Source organism: Prionailurus bengalensis, chromosome A3, assembly GCF_016509475.1.
Source record: "Prionailurus bengalensis isolate Pbe53 chromosome A3, Fcat_Pben_1.1_paternal_pri, whole genome shotgun sequence".
Taxonomy (NCBI): Eukaryota; Metazoa; Chordata; class Mammalia; order Carnivora; family Felidae; genus Prionailurus; species Prionailurus bengalensis.
In genome coordinates, this window is record NC_057354.1 from 101,091,706 (window position 1) to 101,104,170 (window position 12,465).

The window sequence follows — 12,465 nt, forward strand, 5'->3', positions numbered from 1 at the left end:
TTATCCCTACCCTTCACATATTATACAAGTATCCATACCACACATCTTACCTTGGGCATAGGGTGGCTTCTGGCACTTGCAAACAAGAGTCCTGAGATATAATTGTATTACTTTGACTATAAGGCCCTGGGCCCCTCGCCAGCCCACCTCCTCAGGGACCTCAGTGATGAATGGGCCAGCAGTCACTGCTAACTCTTATCATACCTGTGTCATTACTGTTGAATGTTTCAAGTTATTCAAATCTCCTGGCCATATGCCAGGCCAGCATAGATCCAGGTGCCAGCCAAGTGGGTCAATCCCATGCATCAACCTGCTGAAGGCAGAGGGACAAGTCAGGGCAAAGTCCTTGAAGGCAAACGAATAGTTAAAACTCAGATAAGCAAAACCCAACATGAAGTCCGAAGGGAAGCATTAGAGCCCAAGAATGGGAGGCAGAGCTGGTAACCTGGAAAGCCAATTTATGGGAGTAGATCAGCCAAGGTGGAAGTTGGGTACCTGGTCTTCCTTCAAGCTGTATTAGACACCTGTAGCTCCTTCACCCGCTAGGTGAGAGGGTGTGGTCTGTTGGTTTAACAGCTCAGGTTGAGAGGCCATTAGCATAAGAAAGATCCGGGAGTCAGATATTGTCTCAGTACTTTACTAGTTTGCAGTGAGTTTCTTGGCCCTTATGATCCTCATTTTTTCACCTATAAAATGGGGATAATGATACATAACTAGTTTTGTTGTGAAAATTAAACACAACAACCTCCATAAGGTGGCTTCAAAAAATGGTTACAAATTCTTTGGCATGTCTACCACCAAGAGGTGGGGTCCATGTCCCATCCTGTTGGATCTGGGTGAGGATGTGAATGATTTCTCCAATATTTTACAGAGGAAGTGACACCATATGACTTCCAAGGCCAGGTCATAAAAGTCCATGTAGTTTCCGCCATGCTATGAGGAAGCCCAAGTCACGTGAAGAGGCTACATGTGGGCACTCCCATTGGCAGTCCCAACCCAGTCACCAGAGATGTGAGGGAAGAAACCCCCAGATGATTCTAGCCCCTAGTCATTAGAGTCACCCCATCTATTTGAGTCATCCCAGCTGAGCTTCCATATATACTGGAGCAGAGGTAAGCCATCCTGTGCCGTGTCTAAATTCCTGACCCACAAAATATATAAGTGTAATAAAATGGTGGTTGCTTTTGCCACTAAGTTTTGGGGTATTTTGTTACACAGCAATAGATAGCTAGCCAGAATGCCATGTAAAGGGGTAGAGTAACAGAGTTCGATTTGAAGGTATCTCTCTGATTTCTTCAGACCATGAACTTTCTACTTCACTAGTAGATTCTGAGAACAAAAACCTGGCAATGATAGTGTTTTCACTAAGAAAAATCAGGATAATGTAGTGAATTTTTCATAAAGCTACTGTACCCCATTTACAAGACCACCTCTTATGCTAAGATCCTCATTTCTACCTTTGGGGTTATTAATATGTCCTTTCTTTTATGACATAATGGTGATAGTGATTAGTGATTGTTGCTTTATTAATGTCCTTCTTGGCAAAGTAAAAAGCTACTAAACTTACGTCACTCTTTTCAGTTTGTTTGTCTGTTTGTTTGTTCATTTGTTTGTTTTAAGTCTTATTGGTGTTTGAAATCCAAATGTCCAGGAGCCACTGCTCTGTCCTATTCTTTGAGTGTCACAGAATCAGAATGGATACACTGGAAATTTGACATCGTTGTAGAATTTTGTATTTTCTTTGGCTCTTCCCTATTCCCTTATAGGACTAGCACACTTAGTGCTTAGTGTTCACTTATAATTTATACCCCCACCTGTTTCCAAAAGGATTCAAAGCAGTAGGATAGTCTTTCCCCTGTCACACCCCAGATTCCTCTAATAGTTACTGAGTCAGACAGCGCCCTTCCCCAGGCGCCAACAGGATTCAAACAGCAGAAGGGGGTGGATGGGGGACAACACTGCACTATCTGTTGAAAGCAGAGCTCCCATGTTGCCCTGTGGCAGGGCTCAGCAGGGAAAAAACAGAGATGGAGACTGGGGGCCCTTGACCCTCATCCTGGCCAAACTCCACATGTGGGCTGGTAGGGGCAACTTCTTCTGTTTCCTGGTGTGTGGCTCTTCAGACATCTATCTTTTACCCTGTAAAGCTTTATCTTAGGCAACACTTCTTTTCTTCAGGTGACTGGCTGCTGTTTCCAACCCTCCTTATAAAGAGGTAGAAACCAAGAACTTCTTGGGGAGGTTAGTGCAGCAGAGAGGTTAAGAATTTGACTTCTGGAACCAGAATGCCTAGATTGAACCCTGGCTCTTCCACTTACTAGGTATGTCATGACCTTGGACAAACTATTTCACCTTTCTGTGCCTCTGTCTCTGCATATGTAAAATAGGGATAGTAATAACAATAGCACATATTTCATAAGGTTATTGTGATAAGTAAGTTAATGAAGCACTTAAAACAGTGCCTGGGAAAGCCAATTAAAAACCATGATGAGATGCAATCCCTATCAAAATAACACCAGCATTCTTCACAAAACTAGAACAAACAATCCTAAAATTTTTATGGAACCAGAAAAGACCCCGAATAGCCAAAACAATCCTGAGAAAGAAAACCAAAGCTGGAGGCATCACAATTCCAGACTTCAAGCTGTATTATAAAGCTGTAATCATCAAGACAGTACATGCACAAAAACAGACACACAGATCAATGGAACAGAATAGAGAACCAGAAATGGAAACACAAATGTATGGCCAACTAATCTTTGACAAAGCAGAAAAAAATATCCAGTGGAAAAAAAGACAGTCTCTTCAGCTGGACAGCAACATGCAGATGAATGCACCTGGACCACTTTCCCACACCATACACAAAAATAAATTCAAAATGAATAAAAGACCTAAATGTAAGAAAGGAAGCCATCAAAATCCTAGAGGAGAAAACAGGCAACAACCTCTTTGACCTTAGCCACAGCAACTTCTTACTTGACATGTCTCCGGAGGCAAGGGAAAGAAAAGCAAAAATGAACTACGGGGACCTCATCAAGATGAAAAGATTCTGCACAGCAAAGGAAAATAATCAGCAAAACTAAAAGGCAACTGACAGAATGGCAGAAGATATTTGCAAATGACATATTAGATAAAGGGTTAGTATACAAAATCTATAAGGAAGTTATCAAACTCAACACCCAAAAAACAAATAAGACATGAATAGACACTTCTCCAAAGAAGACATCCAGGTGGCTAACAGATACATGAAAAAATGCTCAACATCACTCATCATCAAGGAAATACAAATCAAAACCACAAGGAGATACCACCTCACACCTGTCAGAATGGCTAAAATGAACAACTCAGGCAACAACAGATGTTGGTGAGGATGTGGAGAAAGAAGGAACCCTTTTGCACTGTTGGCAGGAATGCAAAATGGTGCAGCCACTCTGGAAAACAGTATGGAGGTTCCTCAAAAAAATTAAAGATAGAACTACCTTCAGACCTAGCAATTGCACTACTGGGTATTCATGCAAAGGATACAGGAGTGCTGATTCGAAGGGGCACATGCACCCCAATGTTTATAGTGACATTATTGACAATAGCCAAAGTATGGAAAGAGCCCAAATGTCCATCAACTGAAGAATGGATAAAGAAGATGTGAGATATATATATATATATATATATATATATATATATATATATACACACACACACACACACACAAACACACACACACACACACACACAGGAATATTACTAGGCAGTCAAAAAGAATTAAGTCTTGGGGCACCTGGGTTGGCTCAGTTGGTTAAGCAGCCAACTTCAGCTCAGGTCATGATGTCATGGTTCATGAGTTCGAGCCCCACATCAGGCTCTTTGCTGATAACTTGGAGCCTGCTAAGGATTCGGTGTCTCCCTCTGTCTCTGCCCCTCCCCCACTTGCTCTCTCGCTCTCTCTCTCTCTCTCAAAAATAAACTTTAAAAATTAAAAAAAAAAGAATAAAATCTTACCATTTGCAACAATGTGGATGGAACTACAGTGTATTATGCTAAGCAAAATAAGTCAGTCAGAGAAAGACAAACGTCATATGATTTTACTTATGTGGAATTTCAGATACAAAACAGATGAACATAAGAGAAGGGAAGCTAAAATAATATAGAAACAGAGAGGGAGCAAACCATAGGAGATTCTTAGATACAGAGAACAAACTGAAGGTTTCTGGCAGGGTGTTGGGTAGGGGAAAGGGCTCAAAGGGTGAGGGGCATTAAGGAGGACACTTGTTGGGATGAGCACTGGGTATTATATATAAGTGATGAATCACTAAATTCTATTCCTGAAATTAATATTACACTATATATTAACTAACTTAGATTTAAATTTTAAAAAAGAATTAAAAATTAAAAAATAAAACCACAATGAGATAGGGGTGCCTGGGTGATTCAGTTTGTTAAGTGTCCAACTTTGGCTCAGGTTATGGTCTGGTGGTTCATGAGTTTGAGCCCTAGGTTGGGTTCTATGCTGACAGCTCAGAGCCCAGCGCCTGCTTCAGATTCTGTATCTCCCTGCCTCTCTGCCCCTCCCCTGCTCGCTCTGTCTCTCTCTCAAAAATAAATAAACATTAAATTTTTTTTAAATAAAAAATAAATAAAACCATGATGAGATATTCCCACCCATGAGGATGGCTAAATTTTAGAAGACTGACCCTACCGAGGAAGACAAGCATGAGGAACAAGTGGAACTCTTCTACATTGTTGATGGGAATGTAGAATGATATAACCACTTTGAAAAATAGGTTGGCAGTTTCTTACAGAATGAAATATATATACAAAATGTATAAATATGAAAATGTATGTCTTTACAAAAAAAGAAATGTATATTTACTGCATAGCCCAACAACCTTACTACCTAAGAGTAATAAAAATAGATCATCACAAAAGACTGGTTCACAAATGTTTATAATAGTATTATTTGTAACAGCTAAAAAGTAAACAACTCAAATAGCCATCAACAGGTGAACGGATAAGCAAAATGTGGCAGATCCATGCAATGGAATACTGCTCAGCAGTAAGAAGGACTGAAATACTGATACATGCAACAACATGCATGAATCTCAAAAAACTCTATGCTAAAAAGTATCTTTGGAATTCTGAAGGGAAAACACAAATGTAGATGGAAAAACAAACTACCACTTAACATTTGCAAGAAGTTGTCTGTCTCTAGAGCTCTGTTCTGGAATGGAAACCACACAAGGGCAGGGCTCCCGGTTGGTTTTTCTCTGCGATGGATCCCAAACACCCACCAATTAGTACCTGAAACTTGGTTGGAACTCTGTTAACATGTATTGAGTGAATGTACCCTTGGGGGCATACTGTTTCTTCGACTTGATGAAAGACTGGGACAGGCTTTTACATTTCCTATTGTAAAATGTAAATTTCTTGGGGAAGATGCAGGCATTACTGTCATATGGATCCAGGCTTTGAGATTGCTGGTCGGGAATGTGAAACTGTATTCTCTTGTATCCTGTAACCTGTCTCTCTGTATATCTTTTATTTTAAGGCATGGGTGTGAGCGAATGTTATTTGACTGTGAATGAATGTCTTCGAGAGGGTTGCCTCTTGCTGTGGTGATGAGGGTGGAGTCCAGTTTTGGTTTTGTGAGGGGAAGGGTGTTGCTTGCAGGATCTGAGAGGTGGGTGGGACAAGAGGAAGGGCCTGATTTAATAAGAGACTACGTGGGACCCCAGACACAAGCTGGGCTGTTTGGAACAGAAGTAAAGATGTGTGGTGTTAGGAGGGAGGAAAAGGCGTCCTTGGCCTCTTCAGACAGAACCCAAATCTGCTTTGGCATGTGGACGAATAGGCAGGGAGTCAGGGAGGCAGCTTATTTTGGTAGGATGCTCATGGTCTCTCAGGGCACCATTTGCAGCACCCATGGGGATACTCCCTCAGGTGTTTGGAATAGGAAGTGAAGGACATGGCAGGTGCTCTATGGAAACCTTTGTGATCTGAGAAACTTGTGAGCTCATATGAAGTGCCCTGTTGGGGACCCGATAGACAATGGGGAGACACTTTACAGGGCGAAGAGAATCAGAATCGAAAATCAAATCAGTAGAGGGCTTGAACTCTTGTTTATTCAGTACTAAAGTTAATGAGAATCTAACAACCAATACTGTGTAGTATTTATAAACACACACATATAAAGTAAAAATAGAAATGAAAAATACTGGGGCACCTGGGTGGCTCAGTCGGGTAAGCATCCAACCTTGGCTCAGGTCACGATCTCATGGTTGGTGAGTTTGAACCCTGCATCAGGTTCTGTGCTGACAGCTCAGAGCCTGGAGCCTGCTTCAGAATCTGTCTCCTCTCTCTCTGCCCCTCCCCTACTTGCTCTCTCTCTCTCTCTCTCTCTGTGTGTGTCTCTCTCTCTCTCTTTCTCTCTCTCTCAAAAATAAACATTAAGGGGCGCCTGGGTGGCGCAGTCGGTTAAGGGTCCGACCTCGGCCAGGTCACGATCTCGCGGTCCGTGAGTTCGAGCCCCGCGTCAGGCTCTGGGCTGATGGCTCAGAGCCTGGAGCCTGTTTCCGATTCTGTGTCTCCCTCTCTCTCTGCCCCTACCCCGTTCATGCTCTGTCTCTCTCTGTCCCAAAGGTAAATAAACGTTGAAAAAAAATTAAAAAAAAATAAACATTAAACATTTTTAAATATTACACATTTAAAAAAAGAAATGAAAAATACTAAATTTGAAATCCTGATTCTTTCTGGGCAGAGGATGGCAGGGGATGTAATCAGGTAGAAGTACATAAGGTATATCCATCAGAGAGGCAAAATTTCAAGAAGATATCTACCCATCCCTAACTATCCACCTGTCTACTTACACCTATCTATCTCTATATGTTCTTTGTTACAGGATTTAACCTTATACAATTGTGGGGGCAGGTTAAATAGTTTCTGAAGGCTATTTCTTCTCTGATGCTGCAGCTAGAAGTCCACAGTTCAGGAGGTCAGGAGGAGAAAATTGAGGTAAAGCGGAGAAGAATGAGAAAAAGGTGAAACCCACAAGCACGGACTGAAACCCACAAGAATGGACAGGAAGTTTTGTCAGTCACTCACCACCGCCAGCCTTGGTGAAGAGTTCCTGCAGGAGAAGGTGGCATCCTTTGTTGTGGAACGAAGCGCACACCTGGCTCAGCAGCCAGAGAAAGAAACCAAAGAGAGAGGGGGGCAAGACGGAGCATTACAAGGCTGGATGCCGCCCCTGCTAACAAGGTGAGCAGAGAAGAAGCAATGTGCAATAAAACACCTGCTCTGACCTTCTGTGTGTAAAGAATAATACAACCCCTGCTTCAGCTCTGTCCTCTGATCTCAGAAAAAGTCTCTTGTGGCCCACCTTAAGCAAAAAGATATAGGAAAGGGAGTTTCAGGAAATGAAATTCAGCCCAGCCAAGACACAATACAAAGCAACCTTGAATTTGAAGTTTCATGTCTTAAAGCTGGTAGGTAGGTATTTTAATATTTGTTATGTTGTTCTCTGTATTTTTCGTACCTCTGAAATGCTTGATAATATTTAACAATGTACCTCACAGCTGGGGAATTATAAAGAGGTGGATTACACTTGTCCCTGATCTGTATGGCCTGTACACATTTATTTTACTTTATTTTCTAAAATAATTGATCATTTATTTTTTTAATATTTGTGAAAGAAAATTTGATAATCCATGCTATGGAAAAGATTAATTTAGGGGCTCCTGGGTGGCTCAGTCAGTGAAGCATCCGACTTCGGCTCAGGTCATGATCTCACAGTTCGTGGGTTTGAACCCCGCGTTGGGCTCTATGCTGACAGCTCAGAGCCTGGAGCCTGCTTTGGATTCTGTGTCTCATTCTCTCTCTGCCCTTTCCTTGCTTGTGCTCTGTCTCTGTCTCTGTCTCTCTCTCTCAAAAATAAATAAACATTAAAATTTAAAAAAAGAAAAGATTAATATATGTCTGTTTTTGTATCATTTTTAAAATGAAAAAATTAGATTTCATCTATAAGTCATTTCATTCTTTTTTTAAATTTTACTTCTGAGTTCTTTTTTTTTTGTTTTTTAATTGTCTAGTTAGCTCACATACAGTGTAGTCTTGGCTTCAGGAGTAGATTCCCGTAATTCATCACTTACATACAACACCCAGTGCTCATCCCAGCAAGTGCCTTCCTCAGTGCCCATCACCCATTTTTCCCCACCCCCATCAACCCTCCGTTTGTTCTCTGTATTTGAGAGTCTCTCATGGTTTGCCTTCCTCTCTGTTTGTATCTTATTCTTCCTTCCCGTCCCCTATGGTCATCTGTTAAGTTTCTCAACTTCCACATAAGCGAATTCATATGATATCTGTCTTTCTCTGCCTGACTTATTTTTCTTAGCGTAATACCCTTCAGTTCCATCCACGTTGTTGCAAATGGCATGATTTTATTCTTTCTCATCACCAAGTAGTATTCCATTGTATATATAAACCACATCTTCTTTGTCCATTCATCAGTTGATGGACATTTGGGCTTTTCCCACAATTTGGCTATTGTTGATAGTACTGCTATAAACATTGGGGTGCATGTGCCCCTTCGAATAAGCACTCTGGTATCCTTTGGATAAATTCCTAGTAGTGCAATTGCTGGGTCATAGGGTAATTCTGTTTTTAATTTTTTGAGGGACCTCCATACTGTTTTCCAGAGTGGCTGTGCCAGTTTGCATTCCCACCAACAGTGCAAGAGGGTTCTTCTTTCTCCACATCCTCACCAACATCTGTTGTTGCCTGCGTTGTTCATTTTAGCCACTCTGACAGGTGTGAGATGGTATCTCCCTGTGGTTTTGATTTGTATTTCCTTGATGATGAGTGATATTGAGCATCTTTTCATCCTCTTTTGCCATTTGGAGGTCTTCTTTGGGAAAGTGTTTATTTCTGTCTTCTGCCCATTTCTTCACTGGAGTATTTGTTTTTTGGGTATTTGGTAAATTCTTTATAGATTTTGTATACTAACCCTTTATCTGATGTGTCATTTGCAAATATCTTCTCCCATTCCATCCATTGTCTTTTATTTTTGTTGATTGTTTCCTTTGCTGTGCAGAATCTTTTTATCTTGATGAGGTCTCAGTCCATTTTTGCTTTTATGTCCCTTGCCTTTGGACACGTGTCAAGTAAGAAGTTGCTGTTGCTGAAGTCAAAGAGGGTGCTGCCTGTTTTCTCCTGTAGGATTTTTATGACTTCCTGTCTCATATTTAGGTCTTTCATCCATTTTGAATTTACTTTTGTATATGGTGTAAGAAAGTGGTCCAGGTTCATTCTTCTGCATGTTGCTGTCCAGTTCTCCCAGCACCATTTGCTAAAGAGACTGTCTTTTTTCCATTGGATACTCTTTCCTGCTTTGTCAAAGATTAGTTGGCCATATATTTGTGGGTCCATTTCTGGGTTATCTATTCTATTCCATTCGTCTATATGTCTGTTTTTGTGACAATACCATACTGTCTTGATGATTACAGCTTTGTAATACAGCTTGAAGTCTGGAATTGTGATGCTTCCAGCTTTGGTTTTCTTTTACAGGATTGCTTTGGCTATTCGGGGTCTTTTCTAGCTCCATACAAATTTTAGGATTGTTTGTTCTAGCTTTGTGAAGAATGCTGGTGTTATTTTGATTGGGATTGCATTGGATGTGTAGATCGCCTTGAGTAGTATCAACATTTTAACAATATTTGTTCTTTCAATCCATGAGCATGGAATGTTTTTTCATTTCTTTGTGCCTTCTTCAATATTTTTCATAAGCTTTCTATAGTTTTTGGCATACAGATCTTTTATCTCTTTGGTTAGGTTTATTCCTAGGTATTTTATAGTTCCTGGTGCAATTGTAAGTAGGATTGATTCCTTGATCTCTTTCTGTTGTTTCATTATTTGTGTGTAGAAAAGCAACTGATTTCTGTACATTGATTTTATATCCTGTGACTTTGCTGAATTCATGTATCAGGCTCTAGCAGTTTTTTGGTGGAGTCTTTGGGTCTTCCATGTACAGTATCCTGTTATCTGCGAAGAGTGGAAGTGTGACTTCTTCTTTGCCAATTTGGATGCTTTTTATTTGGTTTTGTTGTTTGATTGTTGAGGCTAAGACTTCCAACACTATGTCAAACATGTGGTGAGAGTGGACATACCTGTCGTGTTACTGACCTTAGGGGGAAAGCTCTCAGTTTTTCCCCCATTGAGGGTGATATTAGCTGTTGGCTTTTCGAATATGGCTTTTATGACATTAAGGTATGTTCCTTCAATCCCGACTTTCTTGAGGGTTTTTATTAAGAATGGATGCTGTATTGGGGCGCCTGGGTGGCTTGGTCGGTTAAGCGTCTGACTTTGGCTCAGGTCATGATCTCGCGGTCCGTGAGTTCGAGCCCCACGTCGGGCTCTGTGCTGACCGCTCAGAGCCTGGAGCCTGTTTCAGATTCTGTGTCTCCCTCTCTCTCTGCTCCTCCCCTGTTCATGCTCTGTCTCTCTCTGTCTCAAAAATAAATCAACGTTAAAAAAAAAAAAGAATGGATGCTGTATTTTGTCAAGTGCTTCTCTGCATCTATTTACAGGATCATGTGGTTCCTATCCTTTCTTCTATTAATGTGATGTATCACACTGATTGATTTGCAAATATTGAACCAGCCCTGCAGCCCAGGAATGAATCCCACTTGATCATGGTGAATAATTCTTTTAATATACTGCTGAATTTGATTTGCTAGTAACTTGTTGAGAATTTTTGCATCCGTGTTCATCAGGGAAATTGGCCTATAATTCTCCTTTTTAGTGGGGTCTTTGTCTCGTTTGGGAATAAAGGTAATGCTGGCTTCATAGAATGAGTCCAGAAGCTTTCCTTCCATTTCTGTTTTTTGAAACAGCTTGAGAAGAATAGGTATTAACTCTGCTTTAAATGTCTAGTAGAATTTCCCTGGGAAGCCATCTGGCCTCGGACTCTTATTTGTTGCAAGATTTTTGTAACTGATTCAATTTCTTCACTGGTTATAGGTCTGTTCAAAATTTTTATTTCTTCCCTTTTGAGTTTTGGTAGTGTGTGAGTGTCTAGGAATTTTTCCATTTCTTCCAGATTGTCCAGTTTGTTGGCATATACTTTTTCATAGTATTATCTAATAATTGTTTGTATTTCTGGGGTGTTGGTTATGATCTCTCCTCTTTCATTTGTGATTTTATCTATTTGGGTCCTCTCTCTTTTATTTTTGAAAGTCTGTCTAGGGATTTGTCAACTTTGCTTATTCTTTCAAAAAACCAGCTCCTAAAAAAAAAAAAACAAAAAAAATCAGCTCTTAGATTCATTGATTCTATTCTACTGGTTTTTGTGTTTTTTTTTATTCTATACTGTTTATCTCTGCTCTAATATTTATTATTTCTCTTCATCTTCTGGCTTTGGGCTTTCTTTGCTGCTGCCTTTCTAGTTCCTTTAGGTGTGAGGTTAGATTATGTATTTAGGACCTTCCTTGCTTCTTACATAGGCCTGAATTGCAGTGTATTTTCCTCTTAGGATTGTCTTTGCTGCATCCCAAAGGGTTTGGACTGTTGTGTTTTCATTCTCATTTGCTTCCATATGTTTTTAAATTTCCTCTTTAATTTCCTGGTTGACCCATTCATTCTTTAGTAGGATGTTCTTTAACCTCCGTGTATTTGGGGGCTTTCCAATTTTTTGTGGGTAGTTGATTTCATATTTCATAGTGTTGTGATCTGAAAATATGCACGGTATGATCTCAGTTCTTTTATATTTGTTGAGGGATGTTTTGTGACCCAGTATGTGATCTATTTTGGAGAATGTTCCATGTGCACTAGAGAAGAATGTGTATTCTGCTGCTTTTGAATGAAAAGTTCTGAATATATCTGTTAAGTCCATCTGGTTCAGTGTGTCATTCAAAGCCATTGTTTCCTTATTGATTTTCTGCCTAGATGATCTGTACATTGTTGTAAGTGGAGTATTAAAGTCCCCTACAATCATGGCATTATTATCTATACATTTATTTATGTTTGTGATCAACTGATTTACATATTTGGGAACGTAGGAATATTGGGGGCATAAACATTTACAATTGTTAGCTCTTCTTGATGGATAGACCCCTTAATTATGATATAATGCCCTTCTTCATCTCTTGTTACAACAAGAGATGTTTTAAAATCTAGTTTTAAAATCTAACTTATCTGATATAAGTATGGCTACTATGGCTTCCTTTTGCCGTCCAGCAGCATGAGAGATGGTTCTCCAATCTCTCACTTGCAATTTGCAGTGTCCCCAGGTCTAAAATGAGTAAGCAGTATATGGATGGGTCTTGTTTTTTTAACTCATTCTGATACCCTATGTCTTTTGATTGTGGCATTTAGTCCATTTACATTCAGAGTGATTATTGAAAGATTGATTTAGTGCCATTGTGTTATCTGTAGGTTTTGTGCTTGTGGTTATGTCTCTGGTCCTTTGTCGTCTTTGCT